Genomic DNA, 18,103 nt, shown 5'->3' on the forward strand with positions numbered 1-18,103 from the left:
TTCGGAGGACTAGAAGCAATCCTTCAGGATTCGTGCACGGTGCCCACGCACTAAGGTCAGTCTGGGGATTTTCATCAGAAACTGCCGAAGGCACGCCAGATCGGTGGGGGTTCCTCGTAACCCTCCTTCGGCTTTCCGACATGCTTCTCTCCCCGGGTCCTGGGATTGTCAAGCAGAGGTCCAGGCCTAGAGGCGAAATAAGGCCGATCTGACGCACCCTCCACTACACAAGGGGCACTGTCACTGCACTTAGCCACTTCATATTGCTCTCTAAAGCAAGCACTTTCGATTCTAAGATACGAATCGAAGGAGTATTAGAGAAAGGGCAATAACCTCTACAGACACTGTTTAGGGCCCGAGGCAACATTACAGGGTTATGAGAAACAATAACAGAAGTATCCACTCTTATCACAACAATGAAGGAGAGCGATCACCTCTCGCAGACATATTCAATAACCCGGTAGGCCATACTACAGGGTTAGGCAAAAAAAAAAAAGTCTACAGGAAGGTTAGCAGGTTCACTACCCTGACTTTTGTTTACTGATTAATTGCGTACATACGAATCATACGTTTTCCTTACGGAATTAGACATGTTTACTGATAATTGCGTACATACGAATCATACGTCTTCCTTACGGAATTAGACAAAGTCTCACAGACAAAGTCTCACACTCCTTACATGACAAATCTCGACAAAGAAGCAAGACTCATACCCCTCGTGCATACCAAGTGCGGATCTACCGAAGCTTTCGGTAGCCACACCCTATCTTTGCAGACAACACCCTCTGAAACATAGCCTAACTAGATTCAGTATCTTATGCAAAAATGAATCAAATTCAAATCAATTTAAGATAGCGTATGTCTAGCCACAAATCCAAGTAAATAAATTAAAAGACAAATTAGGATACTTAGCGGCAATGAAGTTTCCAAAATCTAAGACGGAGGTACTGGAAAACAGGTGTTTCCAGCACCGGCGACAGAAAAATTATGAATAGAAAATGGGAATGGTTCCTGATACCCGCCTCCCAGCGGCGGGAATGGGTACTAACCACCTGGCCGACCACTGCGTGTGTCGGAAGTTTTTAAAATTCTGTCGGACTTCAGAAAATACAGCTATATATATATCTGACAGGTAAGTTTCATGAACAAAATGTATAATTACAATCAAATAAGCACTGTGGAGTTTCAGTTGTGATGGCAGTAAGGATAAAACCACCAATTACAAGGTAAAAATTAATTTCAGTTTAAACCATGAACCCGGGAATAAAAAGTTTCATACTTTCACTAATAAAGGCAACAAAATGTTGTTTTATTGCGCTGATTACAACTGCAATCTTGAGTAAAATCAATAAACGTTACGTACATATATACGCTAACATTGTTCAAACGAGTGCTGGGAAGGCTGGGAAAAATGGTGGATTGTCTGTGGTTAGAACGGCCAGTCACACGACTGCCGTCATATTGGATTTCAAAACTGCTTTGAAAACATATTTTACAAAGAGCTCACATGCTTATTTTAGTTCATATGGGGCTTTCATATATCACATTATGTTGACAAAACTTCAATCTTTTGAATGGTATGCTTAAAGATGTAATTGTATTCTTGTTTCACCAATTAAATATCGAGTGAATAAGGCCGAGCCACGCGATGACAATGGATAGTCTGTGGTTGTTTACCCTATGTATATATACTACAAATAGATAACGCTAGTTTCACTTATTTCCCCAGTTTTGTGTAAGTTTTATACCCAGCTTGGAGGGTAAACACATACCAATTGGCCACACTGATAAACAATTGAAGAGCGCGAAGAACGCCATATGTAGAGTTCACAAGCACAACTGCTGATATTTGAGACAGGAATCTAGTTAAGTTTTCAACAAAGAATATTTTCAAATTAATGATCATGAATATGTAAAGAAAAAATTATGCAATTCATGACCTTATACTGCCGTTTAACTATTTATTTAAATTATCTAGTGCCCACTTCTGCCAAAAATCATAGTTCCCTTAGAAAAGTAGTAGTTGGAAGTCATTATTTACAATTTTTGTGAAGAAAGTGCCCCAGCATCTATGGGTACAAGTGGTGTGCGAATTTAACACATGGAATGGGAAGTTTATTGACACAAGCGACTCTACAAACATCGAGATGGCGTCAATCTTCTAAATATTTGGAGTTGTAGGGTAAAACATCACAGCAGGCCAAACAGGCCACCTACATTCAACGCTTGCCACCCTCCGAAAAAGTACATTATAACGTGTCCTGACACCGCAGATGGGCATCAGTCGCGACTTGTTGTTGGTGAGAAACGGAGCTAAAGACCTCTACTCTCCTTTCGAAGTAAGTATTTTCTCCAAAGTTAGAAATTAAGGCCAAATTTTAAGATTTAAACAGAGGGTAGTGAAAAGGGTGGCTACGGCAGTGGAAATCTCACCAAAACGCTTTAGAAATTTTTACTTACAACTAAAAATGTTTCGAAGATTGACGCCATCTTGATGTTTACGGAGTCGCTTGTGTCAACAAACTTCCCATTTCCTGTGCTAAATCTGCACACCACTTGTACCCATAGACGCTGGGGCACTTTCATCACAACAATCGTAAACCAACCTCTTACCAGCACTTATTCAAGGGGACTACGGCATTCTTTGCGGCGTTTTGCGCTCTTCAATTGTTTATCAGTGTTGTCAATTGGTATGTGTTTACCCTCCAAACTAGGTATAAGACTTACACAAAACCGGGGAAATAAGTGAAATTAGCGTATCTATTTGTATTATATATACGTACATATTACAGCAATTTTATCATTACTGCATTACTATGACAACTAGAATTCATCGAAACAGTTTGTAAATGCATCGGCGTATGTATGACGCTCCACTAGATTGGCAACGATGAGTCATTTTTCCTCACGTCGTCTGCTCGTAAGTATACATCCGAAACATTAGTAATTTTTGGGGGTTAATTTGGTTGCAAAAAAGGGATAATAGACATGAATTAAATAAACATTTTGAAGTAAAGTTAAACTAAATATTGAGTAAAGTAAACAATTAAGGGAATAAAGCTTTGCATCTCATAATCAGTGTTGTCGTCTGCTGCTCGTAACTGTGTTTGCGGAGTGAGTGCTTAGGAACCAGGAACCGCAGCGTGGTTCAAGTGCACTGTGGAGTGAATTAAGACCAAAATGTGTATAATTACAATCAAATAAGCACTGTGGAGTTTCAGTTGTGATGGCAGTAAGGATAAAAACCACCGATTACAAGGTAAGAATGAATTCAGTTCCAACCATAACCCCGGGAATAACAAGTTTCATACTTTCACTAATATAGGCAACAAAATGTTGTTTTATTGTGCTGATTACAACTGCAATCTTGAGTAAGATCAATAAACGTTACATATATACGCTAACATTGTTCAAATGAGTGCTGGGAAGGCTGGGGAAAGATGGTGGCCGTCACTGATGAGAACCGTCCATGCAAAACGTAGCCGCCATATTGGATTTCAAAACTGCCTTGAAAACATATTTTACGAAGAGCTCACATGCTTATTTTAGTTCGTATGGGGCTTTCATATATCACATTATGTTGACGAAACTTCAGTCTTTTAAATGGTATGCTTAGAGTTGCAATTGTATTCTTGTTTCACCAATTAAATATCGAGTGAATAAGACCCGTCCACCGTGATGAGGGTTGGCCTGCCGTGGTGTTCTACCCTAAGTGAAAATTTCGAAAGCGTCATGGAGGTAGTGTACACTGCGTAGAGCCAGGCTTTTCATTAACCTCTATTTAATCTTAAAATATGATCTTAATTTCTAACTTTGGAGAAAATACTTACCTCGAAAGGAGAGAAGAGGTCTCAAGCTCCTTCTCTCACCACCAACAACTCGTGACTGATGACCATTTCCGATGTCAGGACATGTTAAAGTACTTTTTCGGAGGGTGGCTTCAAACACAGTGGAAAGTGGCTCAGCTAGTCCAGTCAGTTGTTTCCCCTACACCTTTTTTGTAGATAGTTAAACAAAATTAGGTATAGCCTAATAAATAATATTTTCATGCAGCCATACCTATGATTTACATTTATCCCAAGTTTTAGCAAGAACCCAATTGGTAAGCCAAGCCCCTACAGTGTTGGGAAACAAAACGTGAGGTTTGCACAAAAACTGCCTTAACTGTCAGCAAATAAGCTACTGGTGGATTAAGTTCAACAGGCCTGTGTGTGTACCTTGGGATAACATTGGGACTATTTTACTGCATGACTGCTTTATTTGGGTAGTTTGCAGAGTAGGAAGGCAGGGGTAGACATGCTACGACAATGGAATACCTAACCTAGGCCACTCCATGTGCTCAATGCTCAGTGTTAGGCTACTTGGGGGAATTCAGGGAAGGCAAAGCAACCCATCCCCCTGGTCAGGTTAGAGGACTGTGCCCAAAGTCAGCTTTGGAAGGCAAAAGTTCTGGTTAGGTCAGGGCACAACATTCTAGGAAAGGTTAGGTTAAGGTTATTTTGGTTAGGAACATAGGCTAACTACTAGGCTAGGTATACCAAAGTGATTGCCAGACCGCGAGTCCACACAGAAATTTAGTCCCAGTAATCTAGGTATTTCCGATATTATAGTAATCAGTTATGTAAGATATCCAGGATGGGATGGCGTGGGGAGAGGGAGGCAAAAACATCTGGCCAGCTCAAGGTAGAGCAGCCTATGCCAGGTTACAAAGGTCAACTCGGTAATTCTAAGCCCTCATTCCGCGGTAAAGTAGACTATGGCAGTTGACGTTTTCCTACGTTATTTTACTTACTGAACAAGAATTTAAAGTAATATTTATTTGGACGACTGTAATTAACACCCAGGGGCCAGTACTAAACACAGCGAAATACATTGGACGCCCCAATCCCCAGTGGATGTCGTATTCGCGGTTACGTTTCTTGCAGGGTAATTCTAAAGAATAGTTCTGCACGGACTGCAAGGAATTTAACCGCGGATATGACATCCACTAGGGATTGGAGTGTCCAATGTATTTCGCTGTGTTTAGTACTGGCCCCTGGGTGCTAATTACAGTTGTCCAAATAAATATTACTTTAAATTCTTGTTCGGTAAATCTTAATAAGTGCTCCGGCCAATTTTTAGTATAAATGTGTTTATACCTTGAAGGAAGATACTAAGTATGTTCTAAGGAAGACGGAAATTAGCGGCGGTAAGTCCTATCGGTCTAGAAAACACAACTTGAATATTTGTACCTACAGAAAAAACAAAGTCCTTCATGTTGTTGTCTCTGTCGTATCACTTATTTTAATGAGCTCCTGTTCATTCTTTTGTGTGCTGCGCAGTCTCTAATTGTCATGGGGAAACCACACCTTCCGAATGACGTCACGAAAAAAACTCCACCCAAAAAGTGACATCATTATAGACAATATCCAATCGTAAAAAAGCACGTTTCAATTTTCTCTTAAACAAAAGAAAGCACAGTGTTTTCAGCCAATGACAATATATAATGTTACCAAGTTGTAAATTTTTTCGGCAAATACACCTATTTTCTCCAATTAAGCGTTGCTTGCACTAGCGCCATGAGTGAATTAGCACGACTGTCTACATGCTCCAATTTTGTTCCCCAGGAAAGTTACCCCATAGTGTGTGAAAATTGTTACGTGAATTATCGAGATTTCACAAACTATTATTATGGGCTTATATAAAGGCTCGTAACTTTTGCCCAAAATCATGGTTTAATCCAGAGTGAACATATTTGCCCGACTTGTAAGGAAAAGTGCCTTCTTGACTTGAACAAAAAAGCCTTTCGGTGCGATAAAACCTATGTAAGGTAAGCTATTTCCTGTATATAGGTATTTAGATTATCGTGTGAAACATTTGATTATCGTGTGAAATATGCTGGAGTACTGTCTCTCAGTTAGCCTAATGGCTGCTCAAATTTTTCGGAATTGTCCTGAAGTGTGAAGGGAAGGTAGTGCCTTCGCCCCCCCGCTAGGCCTAGGTAGGGGTACGGCGCTCTAGGTTAGGTTAGGTTAGGTGGTTTGTTTGATTAGGTAGTGCCCTGGAAATCACTTTTCTCCTGCTTCACCCCCCACCCAAAACCCCGGTTCCCACTGGGGTCCCCCAAGATTGTTGGGTAGATGGGAGCAAGGGTGTAATTGCTTGATGCCACCAATATTAATGATCAGTTTAAGCATAATCAATAAAAAATACATCAGAAAAATATACTACTATATTCTTCTGCAAACAAGAGACGGAGCTCCCCTTTAGATTTAGGTACCTCTTGTACAGTAGGGTAGATCACCACGGCAGGCCAACCAGGCCACCTACATTCAACGCTTGCCACCCTCCAAAAAAGTACATTATAACGCGTCCTGACACCCGAGATGGGCATCAGTCGCGACTTCTTGTTGGTGAGAAACAGAGCTAAAGACCTCTACTCTCCTTTCGAAGTAAGTATTTTCTCCAAAGTTAGAAATTAAGGCCAAATTTTAAGATTTAAACAGAGGGTACTGAAAATGGTCTCAAACGTAGTGCAAATCTCACCAAAACGCGTTCAACATTTTTACTTACAACTCGAGGTATTTAGAAGATTGACGCCATCTCGATGTTTACGGAGTAGCTTGTGTCAATAAACTAACCATTTCCTGTGATAAATCCGCACACCACTTGTGCCCACAGACACTGGAGCACTTTCATCACAACAATCGAAACACGATTTCTCACCAACAAACAAGCCAGGAGTAAACAGCTGTTTTGGTAGAAGATGACGAGAAGCGTGCTCTTAGCTAATTTTTAAATAAGTAGTAAAACATCAATATTTTACATATTTATGATGATTAATTTGAAAATATTCGTTATTGAAAAAGTAACTCGACTCTGACTCAAATTTAAGTAATTATTTTTCTGAATCAGAACGTTCTTTTAAGTTCTGTATTATGACGTCACGACATCTTGACTTTCGTACCTATTGTAAATAATTGCTATATTCAACTGTCATTGCAGAACAGTTTACCAGTTATTCATGCAGATTGTTATCAGCTATACATGTAATTGTTATAATCGTAATGCGCATATATATCTTTATTATTCACTTTTTGGATATATGAAGATGTTTTACTGCTGAATTATCGCCGTAGTGTGACGCAATCGTTTTCGGTCCATGGGCCTCTGTCTGTTTTCGCACCATAAGAAATTATGGGGCCGAATTTGCAATGACCAGAAAGTCGTTAAAAGAGGAAAGTTAGCATTGAGGGGCATATGTTTTGACTGAGAAAAATGTTATTGTTATAATACAATTAAGTTTGTTCATACTTACCTGGCAGATATATATATAGCTGTATTCTCCGAAGTCCGACAGAATTTCAAAACTCGCGGCACACGCAGTGGGCGGCCAGGTGGTAGTACCCATTCCCGCCGCTGGGAGGCGGATATCAGGAACCATTCCCATTTTCTATTCATATTTTATCAGTGCCACTGTCTCCTGAGGGGAGGTGGGTGGGCACTTAATTATATATATCTGCCAGGTAAGTATGAACAAACTTAATTGTATTATAACAATAACATTTTGTTCATGAAAACTTACTTGGCAGATATATATAGCTGAATCCCACCTTCGGATGGTGGGAAGATACAGAATAGGATTTGTAGGAAACTTAAATTAAGTAGATGATATACACCTTGGTTCCTCACCTGTTAGCAAAGTAGACTCTGTGATTACTGTCACTTCAGCCTGCTTGTGCTTAATCAGAGTTGCCAGCCAGGTGGAGACCTGTAGTGCTGGTGCGCTCTGGATGCTCTGTCAACGGGGACGTGACCTCAATGTGACAAGAGCATAGAGCCATACAAATGAGGGCAACGAAGCAACTGACCACCACCTGACCAACTATCCAAGACCCCCTGAACACTAAGCTAAGAGATGGGAGGTCTTCACCAAAGCCTCACCACAACCAAAAAACACAACAACTAAAACCTAACCTAAACCTAACTAAAGGATAGGGAGAGAGCTACTTCAGCCCCCAAGACTGTGTCTGCAGAAACGTTATGGCCCAAGAGAAACAACAGTCTCGTATATCGTTCTCACATCTCTCAAGTAGTGTGAGGCGAATACTGAATTGCTCCTCCAAAAGTGGCGTCAAGGATGTCCTTGATTGACATGTTCCTTTGGAAGGCAAGCGAGGTTGCGACAGCTCTGACCTCGTGAGCTTTCACTCGCAAGAGGCTCAACTCGATCTGTGTGGAAGACGAATGAGCCTCTTTAATGACGTCCCTCAGAAAGAACGCCAAAGCGTTCTTGGATAATGGTATATCGGGTCGTTTGACCGAACACCAGAGATTATCTGAGGGACCTCGTACTTCTTTAGTCTTGTGGACATAAACTTTAGAGCCCTGACAGGGCACAGGACTCTCTCAGGTTCTTGGCCCACAAGGCTTGTCATACCCTTGATTTCAAAGCTCCTTGGCCAAGGGTTCGACGGGTTTTCATTCTTTGCTAAGAAAGTGGGACTCAAAGAGCAGACAGCATTGTCCCCTTTGAAGCCCACTCTCTTACAAATGGCCTGAATTTCGCTAACTCTCTTCGCCGTCGCCAGAGCAGTTAGGAAAAGAGCCTTCTTAGTCAAGTTCCTAAGAGACGCTTCATGTAGAGGTTCGAAAGGACTCGACATTAAAAGTCTAAGGACTAAATCCAAGTTCCAAGAAGGAGGCCTCGCCTGAGGTATCTTGGATGTCTCAAATGATCTCAGGAGATCGTGAAGATCCCTGTTATCAGACAGGTCAAGTCCTCTGTGTCGGAAGACTGCCAACAGCATACTCCTATATCCCTTGAATGGTCGGGACATAAAGCCAGCTTCTGTACATTTCTTAAAAATAGCAGGAAATCGGCTATCTGGCTCACAGAGGTAGTGGAAGAGGAAATTCCCTCCTTTCTACACCATGCCCTGAAGGAAGCCCACTTCGACTGGTAAACAGCTCTCGAGGACGTTCTCCTAGCATTGGCGATCGCCTTTGCAGCTGCTCTAGAAAAACCTCTCGCTCTGGCCAGCTTTTCGATAGTCTGAACGCAGTCAGACCCAGAGCGGAGAGGTTTCGGTGATATCTTGCGAAGTGGGGCTGTCTGAGTAGATCTTTCCTCCAGGGCAAGGTCCTCGGAAAGTCTATGATGAATGACATTACCTCCGTGAACCATTCTTTCGCGGGCCACATCGGGGCGATCAGGGTCAACCTCGTCCCCTCCGATGCCGCGAACTTCCTTACTACTTCCCCCATGATCTTGAATGACGGGAAGGCATACAAGTCTAGGTTCGTCCAGTCCCAGAGCAGAGCGTCTATCGCGACTGCTCCCGGATCCAGCACAGGGGAGCAATAAAGAGGCAACCTCTTTGTTCTCGACGTCGCAAATAGGTCGACTAACGGACACCCCCACAGTCTCCAGAGCTCTCGACAGACGTCCATTCCGTCGGCAGGATCTGATCTTGTCGGCTGAGAAGGTCTGCTCTGACGTTCTGGACTCCTGCGATAAATCTCGTCAAGATCCTTATCCGTCTCGCATCTGCCCACAGCAGAATCTCCCTCGCTAAATAAAACAGAGGACGGGAGTGTGTACCTCCCTGCTTCTTTAGGTACGCCAGGGCTGTGGTGTTGTCCGAGTTGACTTGGACTACTTTCTCTGCAACCTTTTGTTGGAAGAACTGTAGCGCCAGAAAAACCGCCGCTAGTTCCTTTACATTGATGTGCCAGGACACCTGTTCCCCCCTCCAGGTGCCTGACACTTCCTCCCCTCCCAGTGTTGCTCCCCATCCCGACACCGAGGCGTCGGAAAACAACACTAGGTTCTGGGCTCAGAAGCTTTAGGGGACAACCCCTCTCGAAACTTCCGAGGATCTAACCACCATCTTAGATGGTTCTTCACCGATTTGGTGATGAAAAGGGTCGCATTCAGATCCTCTCTGACTCTCCATTCGTCTGCTAAGAAAAACTGGAGAGGTCTGAGGTGTAGTCTTCCCAGGGAAACAAACTTTTCCAGCGAGGAAATGGTTCCCAGCAGACTCATCCATTCCCTCGCCGAGCAAGCTTCCTTCCCCAGGAAGGCCGAAACTCTCTCTAAGCCTTGCAGCTGTCGTTCCTGGGACGGAAACGCCCGAAAAGCCACTGAATCCATCTGAATCCCCAGATACACGATGGGACTGGTTGGGGTTGGGGGTCAGATGCGACTTTTCGAGGTTGACCAGAAGTCCCAGGGACTTCGCCAAGGCCAATGTGAAGTGAAGTACCTTCAGACACCTTTCTTCTGACGATGCTCTGATAAGCCAATCGTCGAGATACAGGGACACTCTTATTCCTGCAGAATGTAACCATCTCGCTACGTTTTTCATGAGCATGGTAAATACCATCGGAGCCGTGCTTAAACCGAAACAAAGGGCTCGGAATTGCCAAACTTTGTCCCTTAGCATAAACCTCAGAAACTTTCTTGAAAGAGGGTGGATAGGCACGTGAAAGTATGCGTCCTGTAGGTCCAAGGACACCATCCAGTCGCCCGGTCTTAAGGCTCCTAGAACCGACTGAGGTGTTTCCATCTTGAATTTTTTCTTTTCTACGAAAAGATTCAGGCTGCTTACGTCCAAGACTGGACGCCACCCCGACGACGCTTTGGTACCAGGAAAAGTCTGTTGTAGTATCTTGGTGACCCCAGGTCTAAGACCTGCTCACCGCTCTTTTCATGATCATTTGATCCAAAAGATCTAAAAGAACCTGCTGTTCTCCCCTTGATACGACGGGGAAAGATCTCTGGGAGTCGTAGAAAGAGGAGGAGGGTCCAGGGTCCACAAAGGGGATCTTGTACCCCTGTTCCACTATCTTGAGGGACCACGCATCTGTATCTCTCTCTCTCCACGCACCCGCAAAGAACTTTAGCCTGGCTCCGACAGGCATCTGAAGGACTTTCTTCTCACTTAGAGGATTTAGGTTTGAAGGAACCTCTACCTCTTGCAAGTCCTCTCCCTCGAGGAGCAGCTCTCGAGGGAGGAGCGCTACGAAAGGGTTTAACCTTCCTAGGAGGTCGTCCAGACGACGACGTGATAGGGACTGCGGGACGTCTAGAAGACTGGGCCAAGAGATCCTGGGTAGCTTCTCTTGTAGGCTCACTGCCAGGTCCCTTACCATAGCCTGGGGGAAGAGATGGCTCGAAAGAGGTGCAAAGAGAAGCTCTGCTTTCTGCGATGCAGAAACAGACCTCGCTGTAAAATTGCATAAGAGCGCTCTCTTCTTGAGGAAAGCAGTGCCGAAATGAGACACTAACTCTTCCGAACCATCCCTGACGGCCTTGTCCATGCATGACAACACATTGGACAGCTCCCCCAGACTCAAAGAATCAGGACTCCTAGATTGAAGATCCAGGACTCCTAGGCACCAGTCTAGGAAGTTAAAGACTTCCAGAGTCTTTAACAGACCTTTCATGTGATGGTCGATCTCCGTTGGTGTCCATGAAATCTTAGCGGACGATAAAAGGGATCTCTTCTGGGCGTCTACCAGACTAGCAAAGTCCCCTTGGGAAGAAGACGGGATCTTAACTCCTACTTCAGATTTGGTCTCATACCAAATGCCGCCTTTCCCACTGAGTCTTGAAGGAGGAAGGGCGAAAGTCGACTTGCCCTGATCCTTCCGACGTTCCATCCAGTCCTGCAATTTCTTGAATGCTCTCTTAGTGGACAAGGAAGTCTTCATCTCCACCACTTTCCAAAAACCTTGCCCGACTTCGAAGACGAAAAACTGAGAGGGAGGAGACTTTAGGAGCTGCAGGCTGGAACTTCTCACCAAACAAAGAACGTAAAAGACGAACCAGCACCTTGTAGTCGGAAACCGACGAAACTGACGGCTGTTCTTCCTCCACTGAGTCCGCCGGACTACTATGTTCTCCTTCCTCCCGAAGAGGCAAAGGAGATTGAACCTCTGGAGAGGGCGTGCGCCCAACGGGTCTAGCCTTCAACAAAGGCCTTCGAGGAAGACTAACATCAGCCTCTTCAAAGCGACCGACCTTCTGTCGATCTTTAGAGCTCGAACCACGAATAGCGTCCTGACCGCGCTGCGCGTCAAGAGAGGATACTCTTAGTCTCTCTCGAGGAGCGTCCTTACGTTTGACGCTCAAGCGTCCAGCTTTCGCTTTCAAAGCGTCCTTCTGAGCGCTCTCGAAAGCCTTCTCCACAGGCAAAGCGTCAAGCAAAGCATCCGACGAGCGTCCTTCCAAAAGCGTCCTGCCGAGCGTCTTCAAAAAAGCGTCCTCCAAGGCGTCCTGTCGAGCGTCCTCAAAGGCGTCCTGACGTGTGGCGGAGACAGAGACGAACGAGGAGACAGAGAAGGAGACTGCCTCGTCCTCTTGACAGGCAGTCTAGCGTCCTTCCTTCGCTTAGGCTCAACTGCTGCTGGGCGAGTCTTCCGAGCCATTAAGGTCGACAATTGGTCTTGAAGCGACGCAAGAATACTCTTCGTAGGTGAAGAACCGAGAGGAGGTGAAGGGCTGCGCCTGCGAGAAGACGAGGGGCGGGGGGACGCCTCCTTCCTTCTCAAAGGAACAGCAACCTGCCTCTCCGAGGCGCGAGAGAAGCGCTTCTCAGCGTCGTCCTCGGACGACGTCCTACCTCTCTTCTGTGGAGGAAACGCGTCTACGACGCAGCGGCGAAGACCGCAACGAGAGCGGAGAGAGGGGACGTAAAGCGTCCTCCCTAGGAAAAAAGTCCTTTTTCAACGGACGCGAGTCACTCCGAGCGCTCCACCCCTTGCGCGGGGAGGGCGCCTCGGAGGACGAAAAAAAACAGTCCTTAAGGATGCGAGCCTGAGCACGCTCCTTGGCAGCCTGGGAAGCAGCAACAGGTCCTGCCGAAGGGACGCCAGATCGGTGGGGAGCCCCCTCCCGTAACCCGTTCTTGGGCGGGCTTTCGACGACATGCCCTACTCCCCTGAGGTCTGGGAGTCCGACAGAGGTCTAGACCTAGAGGCATTATGGGGCCGATCTGACGCCCCCTCCACAACACTAGGGGCACGATCACACTTTACTCGAGCCGTTTTCAAGGGCCAACACTTTGGACTCTAGAGTGCGTAATGACTCTAGAATCAGAGAAAGGGCATTACCTTCTCCAGACACAGAACTAGGGCCCTCAGGCAACAACACAGGATTAGGTGAAGCAAATTCTACTGGTGTTAAAATAGGCGAAATGTTACTTCCCTTACCTTTCGTAGAACCGCTCTTAGAGGAAGACCTCCTGATCCTATCGCGCTCCAACTTACGCCGATAGGATTCATACACCTTCCATTCATCCTCAGTCAAACTTTTGCATTCAATGCAACGATCAACCAGCAAACAAACATGCCCCCTACACCCCATACATACTGTGTGGGGGTCTACCGATGATTTCGGTAGCCTCACCTGCAATCACTCCTCACACACACTCTGAAGCTCACTGAACTTGATCCCGACATCACGTTCATAGAAAAGCCAATCCAAAATCCAAAAAAAACAGTCACTATCGCGTATGCCAATCCAACAATCCAAGAGTCAAAACCAAAAGTCAATCCAGATACTTATAACGAGTCAAAATCCAAAAATCCTGGGCGGAGGTCTGTAAACAGGTGTTTTACCGACCGGCGACAGTAAAAAATATGAATAGAAAATGGGAATGGTTCCTGATATCCGCCTCCAGCGGCGGGAATGGGTACTACCACTGGCGCCCACTGCGTGTGCCGCGAGTTTTTTGGAAAATTCTGTCGGACTTCGGAGAATACAGCTATATATATATCTGCCAAGTAAGTTTCATGAACAAAATACAAATTTATTCAATAGCTAGCTTGTAAAAAATACTTGGTTATAAAAACTTTATTGACAACTAAGCAGCATGTCTACTATGGGTTTCAGAGACAGTGCAAGCACGTTTTTGTAACGAACACTCGTAACAGAACGAGATTTTGCTATAGTGCATTACACCCAGTGCCGTAATTTATAAAGGTATCGTGAATCACTAATCGTAAAGAATAACGACACTTGTCCTTGTACCAAGAGACAAAAACTTCATTATGCAGAAATGGATACGAACATGCGTATAAAGCTCCACCTACCCTTCCCCACCCCCCTCCACCGTCATCCCTTTTCTTCTTCGTTCCTCCGCCTTCCTTTCTCTCTCTCTCTCTCTCTCTCTCTCTCTCTCTCTCTCTCTCTCTCTCTCTCTTCTCTCTCTCTGTTGCCATTCGGTATGTGTTGACCCTCCAAACTGGGTATAAGACTACACACAAAACGTTGAAATTGGTGAAATTAGGCTATGTATTGGAAGTATATATACATAAATATTAAAGCAATTTTATCATTATTGCATTACTATGACAACTAGAATTCATGGAAACAGTTTATAATAATGGAACGGCGTATGTGTGAAGCCTCCACTAATGTGGCAACGATGATTTTGCCATTCTTAGCATGCAAACATTAAAGCATGCAACACATTAAAGGTTACATTTATTTCTGGCATACTATTATTAAAGAAATTCAAAATACTAATAAAGACTGAAATCAATGAAAAGTGCTAGAAAAAACAAAAAAGCAAAAAAAAAAAAAACGTATATAATTCACTTTTCCTAGTCGTTCCTCTATGCACTTTTCCGTATTCGTTCCTCTATGGTTTTCGGCAGCCAGATGTACGAAAACGTTAGAAACATTTGATTTTATCTATTTTAGAAATATCTGTAATTTTTCGGGGTAATTTGGTTGCAAAAAAGGGATAATATACATGAATTAAATCAAAATTTTTAAATAACAAAGTAAATTTAAACTAAATAACGAGTAAAGTAAACAGTTTAGGGAATAAAACTTTGCAGTTTCGTCGTCTGTCGTCGTCTGCTGTTCATAACTGTGTTTATGGCGCGCGCGCTTAGAAACCAGAAACAGCAACAGGTTTAAAGTGCAATGTGGAGTGAACTGAGACCAAAATGTGTATAATAACAATCAAATAAGCACTGTGGAGTTTCAGTTGTGATGGCAGTAAGGATAAAAACCACCGATTACAAGGTAAGAATGAATTCAGTTCAAACCATAACCCCGGGAATAACAAGTTTCATACTTTCACTAATATAGGCAACAAAATGTTGTTTTATTGTGCTGATTACAACTGCAATCTTGAGTAAGATCAATAAACGTTACATATATACGCTACCATTGGCTGGGGAAAGATGGTGGCCATCACTGATCAGAACCTTCCATGAAAAACGTAGCCGCCATATTGGATTTCAAAACTGCCTTGAAAACATATTTTACGAAGAGCTCACATGCTTATTTTAGTTCGTGTGGGGCTTTCATATATCACATTATGTTGACGAAACTTCAGTCTTTTAAATGATATGCTTAGAGTTGCAATTGTATTCTTGTTTCACCAATTAAATATCGAGTGAATAAGACCCGTCCACCGTGATGAGGGTTGGCCTGCCGTGGTGATCTACCCTAAGTAAAATAACTCAGGAAAACGTCAACTGCCATAGTCTACTTTACCACGGAATGAGGGCTTAGAATTACTGTCAACTCTTGAGTACCTAAGTAAAGACATGGCATTCTAGGAAGGTTAAGCAGCACTGGCCCATTTTCACAGTCTGATCTCTCATACCTACCTGTCTCCCTATCTACATTCGTTCCCATTATTGTCATCGTACCTCGAGTACTACTAGGTAGGTACCCTACCAGACTAAGACAGCTAGCTAACAACGTAGGTACTTAAAGTATCCAAGAGCCTAGGTACACTTTACCTAGGTATACTATGTAATACCTAGTAGGTAGTATTTTGGAGGATTCACTCTGTTTAGAATCAGGTAACATAAGGAAATGATACAATCTGGATACCTGAATTCCTTGCACGACCTTGATACTCCCTATTAGCTATGGCTCAGCCAGATTGCGTCATTACCATAAGCTCCACAGCCTACCATAGGGACCTACCTAGGTAGTAGTAGACCACTAGGATAGCCTAGTACACGAAGACCATCCCTAGCTACCTGGGTACTACCTACTAGTATATACCTACCTAGTAGTAACTTCTAGGTAATTATGTACAAATACCAAGGCAATATTTTATCTTACGAGAAGGCGTAACATTACCTAATTATTATCTGTTATACAACGAGAGCAAAAAACACTTACAAAATTTGTCAAATAACCAAGGTACGGGTACAAGTGGAATACTGCAAAAAATTTTATTAATACTAAGTTATTCGAGACCGAACGCCGAGGAAGTTAACAAAATAAACTTAAGTTTGTCATGACGCTCATTTCATGAATGGAACTCATCATTCATTCCATCTCTATTTAGACACAGGCTTTGGAATCATTGCCGTAGAGATGCCAAAATATTTTTGTAGCAGTGAAACCCACCTCCCATTTAAAATTAATAAATAAGTTTCCTGGGCCAACAAGCAATGATATACGGTAGTTATTATTAGCCATATATAAATGGGTTCTTCGGCAATCGACATCTGAAAAGGTATATTAAAAAAAAGTTCATATGAAATATAAACATTAGAGAAGATGTATTTTAATAGGCGACTAAATTCCTTATAATGAAAGAGAATTCTTTGTCAACCATGCAGAAAATGATAACTACAGTTTTTTGTGAAAATGGGTCAGGGACGAATGTTCAGTAACTATTCTGTAATGTTTCTCCTTTGTTATCCATGTAGGGTTATATCTATTAAAATAAAATCGCAAAACGGTTGCAATTGATAATTTACCAAGTGTTTGCAAATACTATCATTTCTATTACTGTTTATATCCAAGTGCAAACCTATTTGGAAAAGCAGAATGTTAAGAGCCAAGGTGTACCTACCAAAAGAAAGCACCACAGTGGGCCTATAAAAAGAAAGTGAGATTTGAAGAGTAAGATTCAAAATAGATGTAAAAAAAATCGGCAAAGTTAACCCTGGATAAGCCGTCAGCAAGTAACAAGTAATGAAGTCATGTTGGAAAGCATGGTATGAACTTTTCTTGGGTAATTCAGATGTGTGCTATGCCTAACTTTGGAGTGGGGTATATAGAAAAGACGACGTCGCCCACTTCAAACAACCCGAAAGGGAGGAGGAGGGAAATTACAGTAATCATGCAAAGAAAGGCAATATTGAATGAAATATATATGGGCATTTAGTTATTAATCTGAGATATACTTGAGACCTTCTTCTTTAAGAAACATGTTACCATATATTTTTTGGAAAATGATTATTATGAAATCTTATCACATCATATTGTTTTTAATCGTTATCACATTTTCTAAATAAAAATTCCCTTAAATATTGTTGGAACTGACTATTCAACTTAATATTATTCAGACGAAGATATCCTTTTTAATTATACTATAAGCACGTATCTCTCTCTCTCTCTCTCTCTCTCTCTCTCTCTCTCTCTCTCTCTCTCTCTCTCTCTCTCTCTCTCGTAGTAACCATCTTGCTTGGTGAGACATTCCCGCACGAAGTCAGATTAATCAACAGATATCACAAGTTTAACATACGTCTAGAATTTGAGAAATATCTAGAGGTGTTCGTGAACTATCGGTGATAAGATTAGTGTGAAAATAGTAGGATAAAGCGTCTTCTAAGTTAGTTTATCAAGTGAAATACTGTAAATCAGAACAAGATGGCAGTAAGTTCCAACTGCGGGAAGAAATGGCGAAATTTAGCTTGCTTGGCAGATTCGCAATACGATGAGGTAGCAGGAAGGGAACTGGCATTTCTCCTCTATGAGATCAGCAACAGTCCTAACCAAAAAGATACAAAAGCATTCATAGATATATTAGAAGGATATAATCCTTCAAACTGGAACAAATCAACTGAAAACATCTTGAAAATAATTGAAGAAGTTCCAAATAAAATCCAAGTGGTCAAGAGACTCATAAAGAAAATATACATAAACCAACATATTCCGACAAAGAAAATGAATAAGGTGAACATTGTGAATATCCTAATTGATGCATTAGGAAAAAGAATGCCAAAAGCATGCAAACTGTGTAAGGTGTGGTATAGCATAGTTAATCCACAAAACCTAATCAGAAAATGTGCTGCATGCAACATTCCGACCCATCCACAATGTGCTGAGGTAATGCAAGATATGAGA

At 42.9% G+C, this 18,103-nt stretch overlaps 1 protein-coding gene across 3 annotated transcripts in view; it reads right to left on the minus strand.

Moving 5' to 3' along the window:
• The window catches only part of LOC135216368 (cobalamin trafficking protein CblD-like), a 154,570-nt gene extending 138,280 nt beyond the window's left edge, over positions 1-16,290 (minus strand). For 2 of the 3 annotated variants that reach the window (XM_064251622.1, XM_064251620.1), the window contains exon 1: positions 16,145-16,290. The gene's annotated coding sequence lies outside the window, so the exon portion shown is untranslated. Of the gene's footprint in view, positions 1-15,847; positions 15,872-16,144 lie in introns of those variants that run through there. The other variant, XM_064251621.1, reaches the window with a different exon arrangement.
• Positions 16,291-18,103: the final 1,813 nt, after the last annotated feature.

The sequence above is a fragment of the Macrobrachium nipponense genome, chromosome 6 (genome assembly GCF_015104395.2).
Source record: "Macrobrachium nipponense isolate FS-2020 chromosome 6, ASM1510439v2, whole genome shotgun sequence".
NCBI classification, from domain to species: Eukaryota; Metazoa; Arthropoda; class Malacostraca; order Decapoda; family Palaemonidae; genus Macrobrachium; species Macrobrachium nipponense.